The sequence below is a fragment of the Thunnus maccoyii genome, chromosome 2, assembly GCF_910596095.1.
Source record: "Thunnus maccoyii chromosome 2, fThuMac1.1, whole genome shotgun sequence".
Lineage (NCBI taxonomy): Eukaryota > Metazoa > Chordata > Actinopteri > Scombriformes > Scombridae > Thunnus > Thunnus maccoyii.
In genome coordinates, this window is record NC_056534.1 from 5,913,349 (window position 1) to 5,931,171 (window position 17,823).

The 17,823-nt window shown below is 37.4% G+C and overlaps 1 protein-coding gene and 1 long non-coding RNA gene across 2 annotated transcripts in view; both read left to right on the forward strand.

Annotated features, from left to right (window-relative positions):
- The window catches only part of LOC121912949 (B-cell receptor CD22-like), a 105,385-nt gene that overhangs the window by 22,890 nt on the left and 64,672 nt on the right, over positions 1 to 17,823 (forward strand). The window lies entirely within an intron of this gene.
- LOC121913172 lies at positions 8,951 to 10,314 on the forward strand. The gene is made up of 4 exons (XR_006100225.1): positions 8,951 to 9,029; positions 9,513 to 9,594; positions 9,710 to 9,761; positions 10,078 to 10,314. It is a non-coding gene; the product is annotated as an uncharacterized LOC121913172 (long non-coding RNA).

Here is a 17,823-nt window from a genome sequence, read left to right on the forward strand (position 1 = left end):
TGCTGTAGTTCACTGAGCAGCTCCAATACAACATGTTGTACTAATGCAACCCTTCCTCATTTTATAGTTCATTCATTGTCATACATTTCCTCCAGATGCTCCAAAGCTTCCCTCTGTGTCAGTGAGTTTCTCTGGTGAGATAGTGGAGGGCAGTTCAGTGAATCTGACCTGTAGCAGTGATGCTAACCCAGCAGCTAATTATACCTGGTACAAGGAGAATGAAGACTCACCAAAAGCATCAGGACAGATTTTCACCATCACTGATGTCAGACCTGAACACAGTGGGAATTATTACTGTGAAGCCCAGAACAGAAGAGGACGTCATAACTCCACCTTATATCTGACTGTTGGATCAGGTAAGTTATGCTCACTGACCTTCAGACACACACACACACACACACACACACACACACACACACACACACACACACACACACACACACACACACCTGTATACTGCACTTATTGATAAGCCAGATCTCCTTTCTGTTGATCTCAATTTTTAGGGAAATCAGTATTTATAATAAATATCATCAGGTTGATTCTGGTGGTCCTGATGCTGATTCCTCTGCTTCTCTTGAGTCTGTGGGCAAGGTAAAATGATAAAGAAGACATTTGTTCTTTTATTTTCTTATTAAAACATTTACATAGTTTTAAGTCATGAATGTCATTTAGCTAACTATTTCTTGTTTTTGTTGGATTCAATCCAGGAAGAAGAAAACTCAGAGCTCCACCACCGAACTGAATGAACCTGTAGAGACTACAGAGGTGAGAGAGAGACCTTATTGACAGAACTTACCCAAAAATCACATTTATATTGTCAACATGAAGCTGTGAAGTGAATTTATATTTAAAATACAACTTGCAGAGTAGAAACTTGTGATGTATTTAACCTGAACACAACTTTAGCATTAAATAATTCAGTTTTAAACATGATTTAATACATCGTTAATTTAATCTAATTATATGCAAGTTTCATGAATGAGATCCATTAATCCTCATTTTGACATCTCTCCCCATCAGTTGGACTCTTCTCCTGTGTGTGAGAACGTCTCAGACTTTTAGGTTGTTGCTGCAGCACAGACAGAAGACACAGAGGAGCAGGAAGACGTGGAGTAAAGTCCAGTCAGGCTGGAGCATCATGAAAGGGAAAAAACAGGCCGACATCAGATTCATAGTTACAGTTATGAGAAGTAACTCACCTAAATTTCATGTGATTTTGTTGTGATGCAGTTGAACCAGAGGCTGGACTCACCTGATGGAAGCAGAAAGTAGTACAACAGTGAAATATGACAGTGGAGAGAGAGGCTGTAGAGGATGATGTGGACGTTTTCATGTTCAGTTTTCAGCAGCAGCAGCAGGTAGAAGTGAGCAGCACAGACAGTCAGTAACAGCATGTAGCAGAAGCTTTGAGAAGAATGTGCTGATGGCAGCTTGAACTGAATCATGTCGACGTGTCAAACATGATTGATTATTTAGATCAGTTGAATGTCAGGTGGTGTGTGACTCAATTGATTTATAATTTACTGACTGTTCTGTCTGAACTAATGCAAGCTTATTTTTTTCTCTGTAGAGTTCGTTATATTACAGATATTTAGGATTAGAGCTGCTATGCAAACTATTATTTTAAATGTGTACATGCTGTAATTAATTGTTTTTGAGGAATCCTGATTAGCTTCTTGTGCAGTATACTGTATATTTTCACACATGGAACATGATCTCAGTTCTGTCACACTTTGTTGAATGTCACATTATCCAGATATTGCAGTGGTTGATTCACAATAAACAGACAGCTTCCACAACAACTCTGTAGTTGGAAACATGATTTCAGTTCCCTCTCAGTGCTGCAGAGGGCGACAGCGTGCAGAAAGTTTCAGCTTTAAATAAACTGTTTTTATGTTTGTTTTTCAGAATATGAATTTATTTACCAGCTGTGAAGACAAATAAAATTTAAATCTGTTCCCTTGTGCTGACTTTTTTCTCACTTTCCCTCTATTTTAGGATGAAACAGTCTAATAGTTTATTATGATTTGGGATGTTGCTAAAATGAAGATGCGCAGACACAGTTTGTATTGAAGAAGACCTTAATTGTCATGTGAGCTGTTTATCTCCTTTTCGGTCCATTTAAACTCTTTGGGGTCACTCAGGGAAGCAAAATGTGTGGCAGTTTAGTGAGTATGAAGCCTTTTCAGTACAACAGTCCATATTTGTTAGTGACATCTGTAGATCACTGACTGAATCATTTTCATACTTAGACACCTCAACTGTGAGTGTTTGTTCAATTACTGTACAACAACATCACCAATGTGAACAATCAACGCTTCCAAAACTGAATCTCTAAATGAAATGCTTAATGAGCGGATCTACACAGTCTCTGAATGTCCTCCCTGGAATTCCGTCTGGACCGGCGGCTTTCCTGGGGTTCACACTGCGGAGCACTATCCTGACATCATCTGTGCTGACAGTAAGTGACCGGCTGTTAGTGGTTGGTAGCAGTGCTGTCCCCGTCATTCACCTCATTCACTTCAAAGCTGGAGAAGAAGTGGTTGAGTTCCTCTGCTACTGAGCCGCTGCCGCTGGTGGTGGGGTATTTGCTTTTATTTATTTTATTTGCATCACTGAAATGACCTTCACACTAAATGCTAGTCATACTCAAATTAAATGTCTTGGTGGTTCACTGAACAAAGTTATACTGGCTTCCCCTCATTGTTCATAAATGTTAATAAGAGACAAAATAAATGTGCATTTAAAAGCATTAAATATGGACAACAAAGTGTATCTGTGCTCTTTTGTTTTCTCAACAAACTTCTCACAAATAAATTGTAAACATTAATCATGTAAATGTTTGCCCTTGTGATGTGTATCGCATAGTGATTTTAAAACATTTAAAATCTCAATCAATCAAAAAAAGAACTGCAGTTCAACTAAAGAGTGAAAAGCTGCACTGATCAAAAGTTTGCTCTTTGTCTAGAGACATTAACAGGTTCATTACAGTTAATGCAGACTGCAGCTTCTATTAATGATGACCACAGTTGGTAAGTTCATGTTTACACTTTAAAGATTTTATTCAAAGTCCAATTGGCATTTTACACATGAATCTTGCTCCATGGTATGTTTTCATGTTTATGTTAATGTTATTATTTTATCTATAATGTATTGTTATTCCCACTCTCCTGTATTGAGCAGAGACTTGCCACTATCATCATTTAACACCAACTCAAATGCAACAGCCATGTAGTAAGAACGTAAGAAGACATACAAAGACATCAACAAGATCAACCTAAAAAATGTTGTACATTGACCCAATAAACTGGGAGGAAATTGCACAAAACAGAACAATATGGAGAAACACAGTCCTTGCAAGAGCTGCACTTCATGAGGAAGATCTCTGACAGACTGCCAGAGATGAGTGGCAACAAAGAAAGGAGAGACTCTCCACCACGCAGTCCCATCCACCTCCATCCACCAGCAGCACCATGCATCTATGCTCATACTGTCATAAAGTCTGTGGTTCTAGTATTGGCCTCCTCAGCCATGTAAAGACCCACAAACCTCAGGAGGACAAACCATACTCAACCCCGAATGATGGCTGATGATGATGACTATATTGTGCTCTATACTTCTTTTATATGTTACGTGATCTTTTGATGCTTTTATGTTTAGGTGCAGATGCAAGACAATTTTCCACTCTGGTCGACAATTAAGTCTATTTAATTATATTAGAGCACAATCTCAACCAAAACAAATTCAAAATGATTTACATGGTAGTAGTAAATTATAAATTAGTAAATAAATAAATAAGTTATAACAGAAAAAAACCACACGCCTGACTACATCTTTACTCCTGCTCTAAGCATTGCAAAACCAAACAGTTAAACTACAGAGTGCTTTTGCTGCAAATTGTATTTTATTTCATATTTTATTTTTCATCCATTTTTCGCACCTGTTTTTATTTTAAAATACTGACGGCAAACATTGATAAAAAAACAACAACACTGATAATCTTTTAGTCTCACAATGCAGCAATGCCTCCTTCTAATGCAGTGCATCCTTTTAAAATCATGTTGATGTAAAGGTCATTTTCATTGCCTCAACAGACACTAGAAAATGTTGCATGTAGGAGCTTTGTTAATTTGTGCACCTCTAGCAGACGGTTGAGATAATACGGACACTTACAAAAAACATGGGAGATTAAAAATGTCCTAAATTTTCTCTTTTTCCTTTAAATTTTGATCTCTTGTGTCAGAGGGGTTTTGCTTTGGCCAGGCCACATAACAATTCTGACTCTTGAACTTATAGATTATAATATGAAGCTCATATATAAACAACAACCTGGTCATTTCCTCTTATCTAACAAATTTACAGGCATCATGCATAATGATGTAAAAAGGAAGGAAGTTGGGCATACGTGCCGAATGTTAACATCTGTCATCTGCTTACAGAGCACATGAGGAACAAACAAGACAAGGCAACATCTTTCTATATTCTATGTAGAATACTTTATTGATAGGAGTGGGCTGTTTCCTGTGTCTCGTAGTCATTTGTTGTTTTATTGCCTCTGAAGCCTAACAGAGAGACAAGAGGAGCAGCTATGAGTTTAACAGCAGCAGCCGGTGGATTTGTTGTCTTCCTTCTCTGTTTGCCAGGTATTGTATATCTACATTTACTTTGTATGGTATTTATCAAACTTACTCAGAGAAGCCTGAAGTGGGTTTAAATCCCATATCATTTTCTTTTACCCGAGACTGACTATTGATATGATGCATACCTTTAAAACCCTGCATCCAATATTCATTCACAGACATCTTGAGTTTAAATCCTAGTTTTCTGTGTTGTCACATGTTTAACACACAGTGGTTTTTAATCCACACATGCATCGCTCTGTATTCTTTTACCTAAACATTGGAAATTGAAGTTTTGTACAGTTTAAGACAGTAAGTGTAATGGAGATGAAAATAAAATATACCAGAATTGATAAATATTGTAGAGTTTGTCTCTGTGTAGACTTGTCTGATTCCAGATAGTATCACCATAAGACTGCAGCCAACCATCCTTGACCCAAGACTGTCAAACTACTGTATGTATCACAGTCCTGGATCACCATCTACCTTAACTGAACTAGGGAGCTCATAGAATTTGTTACATGGAGACAAAAAACATGATTTTCTTCAAACAAGAAAGATCTTTTGTTTAGGTCAAAGTAATGCGGGGGGTCCCAAAACCTGGAGAAAAAAGTACAAAAAGTATTTGAGAGAGACAATGATTTTCAGAACTTTCCTATAAAATTGTTTAAAAGTGAGTGTTTCTCATTCTCTTTAACTCAATTTTTCTTTTATTATCATACACCTGAAAAAAAAAACAAGTTCAGTATGTTAGTGTTATAGTTCCATGTTGTGCAGGGTCAACAGTAATTTGCCTTTGTATTATCTCTTTACATACCTCAGTGTTCTGCATTTCTCTGCAGTTTCCTCTTATATCCAGCAGTAACCTGACCACAGAGTGAACAGAGAGGAAATACATTTTGACAAAACACAAACTCTCAAACAGATTGTCTGGCTCTTATTTGTTCTTACATGTTTGTATATGTCCAAAAGTGGTCCATTCATTCCATTTTACCTTTTATATTACACCCACACACATCCAAAATGTGCTCTAAACAAGCATCCATATATTGAACTTAAAGTATATTGGACATCCACAGTTAAACAAAAAGAGTTCTAGCCAGACGATGATGTGTTAAAATGTGACTTTTGTGTTAATATGTGTTTTGAATTTGTTTTGTGAAAATGTGTGGGCACTGAGGTTTTTATTGTCTTACTGACTAAAGTGGGATGAAACAAGCTTTTATTTGAGAAATGTAGATGAGTTCTTGAGCAGGATTACAAAATGAAGCACTTCCACAAAATATTAAACTCTGTCTTATGTTGCTATAATTCTGATTGTGGTTTCTGATGTGCTCTGTGTTACAGTGATACAGGGTCAGAATGACTGGGCAGCGACTTACACTTCTACTAAGATCTGTGCCTTAAAAGGATCAACAGTGAACATAAGCTGCAACTACAGATACCCATCCACAATAAATAACATTAATACCACGGTTGAGAAAACATTCTGGTTTATAGAATGGGGAGTGGATGTGACAACAGATTCAAAGTTTGCAGGTCGTGTGCAGAATCACTGTGATAGGAACAACTGCACTCTGAGAATCACAGACCTGAGAGAGCACGACTCAGCTCGGTACAAGTTCAGGCTCATAACAAACCAAGGGAAGATTTATGGTAAACCTGGAGTCACTTTGTCTGTAACAGGTAACATTTTAATATGAAGATTTAATATTTTTCCCCCCTAATGATCAAATTCTGCAATCAGCTTTTCCTGTGCTGTTAAAGGACATGAGGATTTCCACTCTCCTTTAGAGTGTGAGTTCAGTCCACAGTCTTCCACTAACATGCTGCCATCTGGTGGAGCCTGTAAACTGTTACATTGTACTATGACTGCTTGATAATTAGTGACAGCTACTGATTCAAGAGTGATGATTTGCCAAGTTTGAAGAACGTCAGATGATTACGCATGAGGTTCATCTATTCAATCTTCCATTTGGGAGTTATGATGTGACAGATGGAAAAATTACTCATACATTGTTTAATCCGGATAGTTAGCTTATTTCTCCTAAAGGCTGATAGTAGGCATGCCGGTGTCCAACATTAAACCAGAATCATGTATTTGGTCTTTGCCAACAATACTCCTGGTTTAGAAACTATTAAAATGTTTCAACATAAGAGAGAAGAAGCTTTTGCTATGATTTCTGTCATTGATTTTATGAATATAATACAGTCTCCTGAGTATCTAACACAATGGTTCCTAATGTGAAGGTCAGAACCCCCACAAAGAAGTAACAAGATAAAAAATATGGGGTTGTGATATTATTTAATTTAATTATTTATATAAATATGATTATTTATTAAGGATTACTCAAACACTTATTTAGGTTTCTGTTTGTTTCTGGAAGAAATGACATTTTGTGTACTTCCTCACATCCAGCTGTAAAGGTGCAGGTGACCAGTATAACAGTCCATCAGTCTCATTCTGAGGCAGAGCTGAAATGTCTCAGCAGCTGCAGTCCAGCTGGTTCTCTTTCCTATGTTTGGTTCAAGAATGGACAGAAATTTCTGAGAGAAACTTATACAGGCCAGTTTTATCCTGCAGACAACATCTCCTGTGCTTTAAAAGGATACGAGGATTACCGCTCTCCTACACTGTGTGAGTTTACTTTACTGTCTCTAACTAAAAGTCATTTTTTTAAAAACTAAAATAACGAGAGACAATGTATATTCTAACATGAGAAAATAAGCCTCCTTTACCCACTTTATATCTAATATTGCTTCTTACATTTTATCAATTATTCAACCTCTGTATATGTAAATTCAGTTCCACTGTGAAAACTTGTCATTTTTTAAAAAAAAAAACAAACAAACAATGTTTTTGCCTCCAGATGCTCCAATAGTTCCTTCAGTGTTGGTGACTCCGTCTGGAGAAATCATCGAGGGCAGTTCAGTGAATCTGACCTGTAGCAGTGATGCTAACATAGCAGCTAATTACACCTGGTACAAGAAGAATATAAATCCACACCTTCAATCTCTCATTAAAGAACCACAGCTTGTCTTCAGCTCCATCCAGTCTTCTGACTCTGGAGTATATTATTGTACAACTGAGAACCAGCTGGGGAAGAAGACATCTGAACACATCTTTATTAATGTGAAATGTGAGTGAAACAGAGTATTTTAAATTAAACAAAGATATACTTGTTAATGTTGCTATGGCAGGTTACTGAATATCTCCAGTATTTATGAGAAGGAAGTTATTTATAATTAACATCCGAATTTTCCCTGATGCCCACTGCTTTCACACAGTCATTGATATTACCTGGTACCATATGTGGCATTAAAGCAGCACATCCTCATTTCATAGTTAATTCATATCACCACGTCTCCTCTAGATGCTCCAAAGCTTCCCTCTGTGTCAGTGAGTCCCTCTGGTGAGATAGTGGAGGGCAGTTCAGTGACTCTGAACTGTAGCAGTGATGCTAACCCAGCAGCTAATTACACCTGGTACAAAGAGAACCAAACACTGTTTCATGGACCAGAAGGAAGTTATAATTTCACCTCCATCAGCTCTGAGGACAGAGGGATGTACAACTGCAAGTCTGAGAATCAATATGGATGGATCAACTCTTCATCTCTCTTCATAGATGTCCTGTGTAAGTAGTAAAGTGTAAATCCAACACTTTAAGTCAACATGGTAGTTTTTGTGATAATAATCTATGAGGCCCCTAATCCAAAATGTCCTAGACACTCTCCTGAGCTCTGACTGAGCTATATCAAAAGGAAATATATGCCCTTTAATAGTTAACTTATTTAGACTTTTTAAACTATTCTGTCTATGGTGTTCAAGACATTTTAGGACTTGTTTTTTGATCAGTCTAATTGACATTGCCTCAGTGCTCTCTCTTGATTTCTTACATTTTCTGGAACATCTTTCAATAGTTCTCAGACACACAATGTGGACTTGCTTTTGGCTGCAGTTTATTTTTGTAGATGGAGAAAACTGAACCTGACACAACAGTCAGTGAGAGCTTTTTCAGTGAAAAAAATGATCACATTTAAAGTCTACACAAAGCCATGTTAAAAGCAAATACAATGACTTGATACAATACATCATACTATCCTGTATGTTAATATTAATGAATGTTTTTGATACATATTGTTCACTAGATGCTCCAAAGCTTCCCTCTGTGTCAGTGAGTCCCTCTGGTCAGATAGTGGAGGGCAGTTCAGTGACTCTGACCTGTAGCAGTGATGCTAACCCAGCAGCTAATTATACCTGGTACAAGGAGAATGAAGATTCACCAAAAGCATTAGGACAGAACTTCACCATCATTGATGTCAGACCTGAACACAGTGGGAATTATTACTGTGAAGTCCAGAACATCAGGGGACGTCAAAGCGTGACCATACATCTGACTGTGGCAGGTGGGTTTTTCCACTGCATCTGATGTGATGGGGAGGGGGGGGCTCAACCTTGACCTGTACTTTTGCATACACATAGTTATTCTGTGCAATGGGGGCTTCAAAAATTAACACACAATGCATAATTCTTCTCCAGTAGACCATATTTGTTCATCAAATGTTTTTCAGCTATCTCTCCCCCATCAGGATGGTGCCCGAGGACACTTGTATTCCTCTTAAATAAGAGGAATAGATGTCTATGTCAAACATAGTCAAAACTTCAACTCAAAAACCAGGCCTTCACTCTGCTCTGAACACTCCATTTGCAAACTAACCTCTGCTTCCCCATTGAACTGACGTCAGATTTTTAGTACTGTTGAATCTTGGAGCTCTCTCTTATGGCTTACAGTAAAAGATTTTTTTGTCAATCTATGGGGCCAGTGGGCCCAAATATCCTGTAACACCCAAATTAAATTTCAGTGTTATCTTTTGATTTCCATTTGCCAGGAGCATGGAAATTAATAGCTGTTGGAACAATCGCTGCTATTTTACTTGTTGTCCTACTCATCTCAGTTGCACTATGCATTAGGTGAGCAGTACATCATTCTTAATTGAAAAATCTTTGAAAAGCATTTCAAGTCATTTCAATCAGTCAATTTAACAATTAATTTATTTGTCCTTTTTTCATTTACTTTCCAATCCAGAGCCTCTAAGCAACCATCTAAGCCTGTAGAGACACTGGACAACAGTGCAAAGGTGAGGAAGATCAGTCCCAGTACAAAATATGGTTCCACAATTCAGCTCTTACTATAAAGACAGTCTCTCAGTCATTTGAATTTGACTTACAGAGACAAAACACACTCAGAAATATCCTCTGGAACATAACAATATAGTACTTAGTTTAGAGCTAGACAGGACGAAGTATGAGTATTTGTTTTTTTAATAGGTTACCTGAATCTGATTCATACTGTTCTTCTGAGAGATAAAAGTATGATTTTATTTCCCCTTGCAGTGAGGGTCAATACAGGAAAAAAAAACCCCATCACCAATCTTATCTGTCCATTGTCTACAGACACAACCAGAAGAGCCAGAGGATGCCCTTACCTATACGACTGTTCACTTTTCCAAGAAACAGGCAGATCCTCTCTACTCCAATATCAGTCCAGCTCAGCCCCAAAGACACAAGGAGGAGGAAGAGGTGAAGGATGTCGTGTATGCTACTGTCAAACTGAACAGTGGCAATGCTGCCCCGAGGTGAGTGCCTCTTTACACAGGAACAGTATCCTCAGTTGGTGTTTGATTGAGTGTCTTGGCCTTTTCTGTTCAAAACTGTGGACAAATTTGGAACTGGCCAGAACTTTATCAGGTGGATTCAGCTGCTGCATTGTGTGCCACAGAGGATGATTTGGATTAATTGTTTCATTTGTATGTCATCAGTTTGCCCTTAAGAAAGGAACATGCCTTTTTTACCACTTAATGTTGATCATTAAACGATTGACACAAGTGAAACACAATGATGTACATATCATAGAAATAGTTAAAGACAACATTTATAAAGAATTCCTTTAACCCTCATCATACCAACATATTTAACATCAATGGGGGTTCCTTGGGACCCTCAGAATAAACTACTGTAAGAAACAACCAACATAGCAAAATTTATTTCAAAACTTATTTCTTCTCATAACATGATTAGTTATGTATTAAATGCCATCTGAAAGAGAACAGATTATTATTATTTTAGGAAAGTAACAGTTAATTTGCTTATTGTATAAAATGAAAATTTAGGGGCATCAACAGAGCACATGAGGAAATCTGTGTCTGTTGCATCTGTGTCTGTCTCCGTCAAAATGACTGACAGAGTGCCCCCACTCACCCCTAATAGGGTGTGAAATTAGGACCCATGGCAAACATAAACCCAATAAATAGTTCCATCTATTAAAACTGCATAGGTGGAATTGGGTGCTTTTGACTGGGATCCCCCAGAACCCCAATATGTTGGTATTTTTAAAAAGCACTAATTAAAACAGAAACAGAAAACAATGATTAGTCATTGGGAACAAATTGATTGACAAAGCCATAAAAAATGGAATGATAGAATAAAGCACTTGTGAGATATGACAAAAAGAACACCTCTGGGGTCTGCAGGTACCCCAGTTGGTAGGATTACGGTTAATGCTGTGTTATATATCTATCATGGTTTATTATTTCTGCAACTGATGGCCACATTTGGTACCTTTTAGGGTAGAAAGCCAATGTTAGCAAAACTGAAGCCTTTAAATTCACATACAGTATCACACCTGAGATTAAAGCTGTAATGCTAATGTAAGCCTGAAGTGTCTACATGTAAAATAACAAATATGGCCCAAATATCCCAAAACAAATGTGGGCCATTTTGGGCAAAGATGCGGTGCTGTCTGCGATGTGTAAACTGGATGTGACCCTAAAGTCGCCCATGTGATACATAGTGAATATGGCCCAAATATCACAAAACACATGTGGGCCACCTTTGGCAAAGATCTGGCACAGCTGACAATAATTAATGTGGGTGTAAACCAAAAGTGGCCCACATATGGTGCAGCACATGTGGTCCGGTTATCTTAAAACAAACCAAGGCCAGTTCTGACAAACATACAGCACAGTAAGCACTGGCTTGACTTGATGTGAATCTAAATTGGCCGACATATGATATGGCAAATATGGCCTAAATACTATACAACAAATTTGGCCCACTTTTGGCAATGAATGGCACAGTCAGCACTGGCTGTCATAGTGTGAGCCCAATGTGGCCCACATTTGAAATAGTAAATATGGCCCAGATATTGCTGAACATTATCGGGCCACTTTAGGTAACGATGTGGCACAATTGATGCTGGCTTATGTAAAGGGTTAAAAATGTTGTGTATACCAGACATAAATATGCAGAGTGTAAAGGATTAAAAATGTATATACAGGAATTTAAAAAATGGCATAAAAGATGTTAAAAAGTCATTGGGACTATGGTACTGTTCATTTCAAAGATAATAAGTTAAATGTGCTGAAAAATAGACACCCCTATATTTTTTATTTTATTTTATTGTGTCAAATAGTGATTAAATTGCAAATTTCATTGTACTCCACTTGTTACCATGCCGGTGTGATGCTTAAACAGGACGCTAGAGGGTGCTTAGCTTGGGAGGAACCTAAAACCCTGTAGAGGCAAACACTGCAGAATAAATCCTGCAGTCGAGCTGAACGCAAGCTAAAATTTTCTGCCTCTTTGTTTTTACATAAAGCTGCAGGGTGTATGAACACACCCCTCCTGACACCCACCAGGCCAGGGGGGCAACACTTATCTGAATGTGAGCCTGAAGTGGCCCACATATGATGCAGCAAATGTGGCCCATTTATCTTAAACATATCTGGGCCAGTTCTGGCAAATATACGACACAGTAAGCACTGGCTAATCTGGGTGTGAGCCTAGAATGGCCCATATTTGAAATGGTGAATATGGCCCAAATATGGTTGAACAGTATTGGGCCACTATAGGTAAAGATGCGGCACAATTAGTACTGGCTAATCTAGAAGTGAGCCTGAGGTGGCAATAAATGATGCAGCCAATGTGGTCATGGGTGTCATCTTAAAACATATCTGGGCCAGTTTTGGCCAAGATACGGCACACTCAGAACTGGCTAATCTGGATGTGATATGATATGATATGATATGATATATGATTCACTGTGGTTCTAAATTAATCATAAAATTTTAGAGGTGAAGCTCAGTGTAGGTGCATACACACCGATAATGTTTACAACTGGGAAGGTAAGATTCTCTGGAAATGCTCCCAGAAGATTATGTTTTTACAGCAAAGTTTGCCCTGGCCTCCTCCTCTTATAAACATGGAATTTACTGTTCTATGTTAGTCCAGGGATCATTGTCCTAACCGTCCAGCCACAGTCCCCACCTCTAGTCTAAGAACTGGTTTCCACTGCCTCGTTTGGTGCAATTAGGGTTGAACCCCACATGTACCCAATTGAACTGATTAACTGATAGCACCTTGTTGGGGGCTGCACAGCTTAAGGCAGCTGTCTTTCCAGTGACACATAAATGCTTTATCCACAGGTACTGGAATTAGCAAACCATGTTGACTGTGGTGACTGCAAAAACAATGTTGCTAGTTCTGTTGCTGGCAAACAGGAGTGCATTGCCAAAATGCCACCATTCCATGCAGGATGTGGACCATATGAACATTAGGAATGTGGGCCAGTTCTTGTTTGTTTGGTTTGTTCTTGGTTGACATGCGGTATTGCTATGGCTTTCTTATTGCGCGGATCTGGCAAACAGGAGTGGAACCCACAGTAATTTTGCTATCTGGTTGGGCTGTGCTGCCTCTTACACTATTGCATTGCAAATACAATGCTGAACATGTTGCCATAGCTGCTATTTCTTTTTTAGACTTCCCCCCTTTTGCCATCAAAAAATCTTCACATCTTGTCAGTTAAGGTTATTGACAATCTGGAGTACAGATAAAACAGATACAAAGTGGTTTTATATTGAGAAATCAGCCTGTGTACTGCAATGGTCATGGTGAATCTACAGTTCTTGTGGATGAAAAATGATTAGAATTATATTATTATATAATAATTATTATATATTATTATAGTTAGAATTATACTGTTTTTAGTAGGACATTTCCACTGTGGGTTTTGCCAGACAATGTATCTTTGCTGAGCTGCAGTGGAGGGATTTTACCACACAGAGCGAATTAGCCAAGTCAAGTCTTGAATACATTTTGGCTAAACTGTATAATGTATATTCAGGTGGTAAACAGACTGTAGGTTTTGTCTCACATCTCTTACACTGGTGTTGCTCTACAGAGGTATCATTTCACAGCTGGTATGAAGAAGAGGAATGACCACAGTGACCACTAACTCAATGTATGAGCATTTGAGTGTTGTATTAAGAGAGGTTAAAATTTTAGTCTATTTACATTTTTAGTTGCGTGTTTGATAAAGAGTTTGAGTTGAGTTTTATAATAACTGTTGTACTAACTTTGTCATTTTATAACATATCTTTAGATTGTTCTCATTTGTTTTTTCCCCCCTCACAGAAACAGAAGTCAGGAAACTGTGGAGGATCCAGCTGCGTTGTATAGCGCTGTCAACAAAACCCCCAAATAACATGGAGAATTTTTTCTTTATTTGTATTAAACCAGTTTTTGTTTCTCAGAACAGACCTGTCCAGGAATAGAGATATACTGTATGTGGACAATACATTTATATCTCTAATGTAAATATACACATTTGAATAGAACATACAACAGTATTCAGAGTTTGTGTGTAAAATAGTCATGACTTAATGCATACGTGTAACATGTTTTTAAGCCACCTGATGAATGTTAGTCGCTTGATGCCATAACAGGAGCCCTAATATCATTTATTGGTGTAGTGGAACATCAACAACTGCATTTGCTGGACTGCACAATCAAGCCAGAGTAACCACTACCTGGAATTGAAGCCAGAGTGTCTGCAGATGAATAGTTTCCTCCCTCTCAGTCTGTTCTATAATGATTAGGACTCCTTTTGTAATTCATGCAAATCAAGCAGGGACATTTTCTATATATAATCTCTAGAGTTGCAACGATTATTAGATTAATTTATTAGTTGAATGACAAATAATATATCTGCAACTATTTTGATAATTGAATAATCATTTCAGTCATTTTTAAAGCAAACTTGCCCAAAATCTACTGGTTTCAGCTTCTCAAATGTGAAAACTTAATGCTTGTTATGACAAAGGAACCCAGATTTAAGGAGCTCTGTTGTCACTTTCAAACTAAATCTTAGGACACATCTTTTACCATTGCTTTCTCCTGAAGTGTTTTTGCCCCACAGTTGTTTTATCTTGTCTTATCCTTAGTTTTAATTTAATTCCGTCTTGTTTTATATTTACCTTGTTTTTATTGTTTTAACATAAATGCTATGCTTTTCTGCTTTTATATTAAGCAAATGTGTTGCATTTTATGCATGAACTTTGCTGTATGAATAAACTTTATCATTATTATTGTTATATATGATAGGGTTAGGGTCAAACTGAATATCTTTGGTTTTTGGACAAAACTTTGACTTTTGAGAAACAAAATGACAAAATGATTAATTAAGAAAATAACCAGCAGATTCATTGATAATGAAAATAATCGGGGTTTTTTCTGCCCCAAAAATGAGAGCTGTATCAAGCATCTGACAGGAACAATATCACTGAATACTGATAGGATGAAATGGTGGACCTTAGAGGACAAAAACATCCCCTTCCTAAAACTAATATAAACAAATAATTTTAACCAACATCAGTCCTGATCATTACCAGCAAATATACATTCACTTTCATAATTTTAACCCTTTAAATGCCACACGCACACACACACACACACACACACACACACACACACACACACACACACACACACACACGCACACGTGCACGCCCACAACTATATCTGCACACACACACACACAAACACATGCACCACTCGCTGACATCCATATCAACACACACATATAATTTTAGTTGTATACATTTGCTACATGTGCTCCATAATACAGCAGCAAAGCCCCTAGTGGATACCAGGAAATGGCATTTATTTGCTCCATAGGGCAAACATCAGAAAATAGCTCAATCTGCTGGAAAAGAGTAAAAACTACAATTTTGAAGCCAGAGCTCTAGAATAAAAGCCTTATACAATATAATGCATGATTTTATGCTGTAATGGTCATGGGATCAAAAATTAAGGTTTTAATGATTTTCAATTGGGACATTTTTGTTCTTAAACAGCTGAGTGTCTTTATTTTGATTACACAGTTTATTATAGACTTATTAGAGGAAATGAGGTTGAACTCCCGAAATTGGACCAAAAAATCTACGCCCTGTTCAAATTTTATGCGGTATGCATTAACAAAGCTAAAATGATCAAAAAGTCGCAAATTTAAAAGCCAAAAATGTCCTCAGTGAGGCACAAGGGAATCAGTTTGATATTTCCTTGATCTGAATGACTAGAAACTAATGAGCCAATAGACTAACTTTGCATACAGTACATGCATTGGGTTTGACCATTTCTGGGTGTATAGTGTTTATGATATGATCTGTAGGGGTTTAAAAAGTGACCACATTAGACTGCCTCATCAGAATATTAAAGACAGTGTCATGCACATTCAACTGTGATTGATAAGGTTTTTGTTCTCCATTTGGCCAAGTGTTCAATTAATATTCTCAGCATAAGACATCAAAGGCTCCTGGACACTTTCTTCACTGATGAGTGAAGAACATAGTGAACATGCGGAAACAAACAAAAAAGAAAAGTCCAATCTTTTATCTTATCTTATCTTATCTTATCTTATCTTATCTTACAATATCTTATCTTACAATATCTTATCTTATACTATCCTATCCTATACTAGCCTAGCCTAGCCTAGCCTAGCCTATCTTATCTTGTTACACTCTCTACACTGATACGTAAATCTTAATTTATTTTCACATGGTTTGGTGAATACCTGTTCTTTCGCTGCACATTCAAACTGTATGAAATCCTGCCTTAGTAAACATAGTAAATGCAAATTAACTGTGGAAAGGACATTTACACTTCCCAACATTCCTTTTCACTGTAAATCAGTATAACTAAGGAATATCTTATATTTAGATTTCTTCCTGTCTGAGTTTACCCAGGTCTAATTCTGAAAACATAAAAGTTGTAAAACTTCATTTTTAACATCTGATAAAAAGATGTGAAGTAAAGTCCAGTCAGGCTGGAGCATCATGAAAAAAAGAGGCCAAAATCAGATTCATAGTTGCAGTTATGAGAAGTACTTCATCTAAATGTCATGTGATTTTGTTCTGATGCAGTTGAACCAGAGGCTGGACTCACCTGATGGGAGCAGAAAGTAGTACAACAGTGAAATATGACAGTGGAGAGAGAGGCTGTAGAGGATGATGTGGACGTTTTCATGTTCAGTTTTCAGCAGCAGCAGCGGGTAGAAGTGAGCAGCACAGACAGTCAGTAACAGCATGTAGCAGAAGGTTTGAGAAGAATGTGCTGATGGCAGCTTGAACTGAATCATGTCGACGTGTCAAACATGATTGATTGTTTAGATCAGTTGAATGTCAGGTGGTGTGTGTGACTCAATTGACTTATAATGCACTGACTGTCTGAACTAATGCAAGCTTATTGTTTTTCTCTGTAGAGTTAGTTATATTAGAGAGAGATTAGAGCTATTTTGCAAATTGTAATTTTAAATGTATAAATACTGTAATTAATCACTTTTGTAGAATCCTGATTAGCTTCTTGTGCAGTATACTGTATATTTACACACATGAAACATAATCTCAGTTCTATCACACTTTGTTGAATGTCACATTATCCAGATATTGCAGTGGCTGATTCACAATAAACAGACAGCTTCCAAAACAACTCTGTAGTTGGAAACATGATTTCAGTTCCCTCTCACTGCTGCAGAGGGCGACAGCGTGTATAAAGTTTCAGCTGTAAACAAATTGTTTTTAATGTTTGTTTTTCAGAATATGATTTTATTTACCAGCTATGAAGACAAAATTGAAATCTGTTCCTTTGTGCTGACTTCTTTCTCATGTTCCCTGTATTTTAGGATGAAACTTGTCACAGTATAATAGTTTATTATGATTAAGGATGTTGCTAAAATGAAGATTCACAGACACAGTTTGTATTGAAGATCAACCTTAAAAAGTTGTACATTGACAGCACAAATTGGGAGGAAATTGCACAAAACAGAACAATATGGAGAAACAGAGTCCTGGCAAGAGCTGCACTACA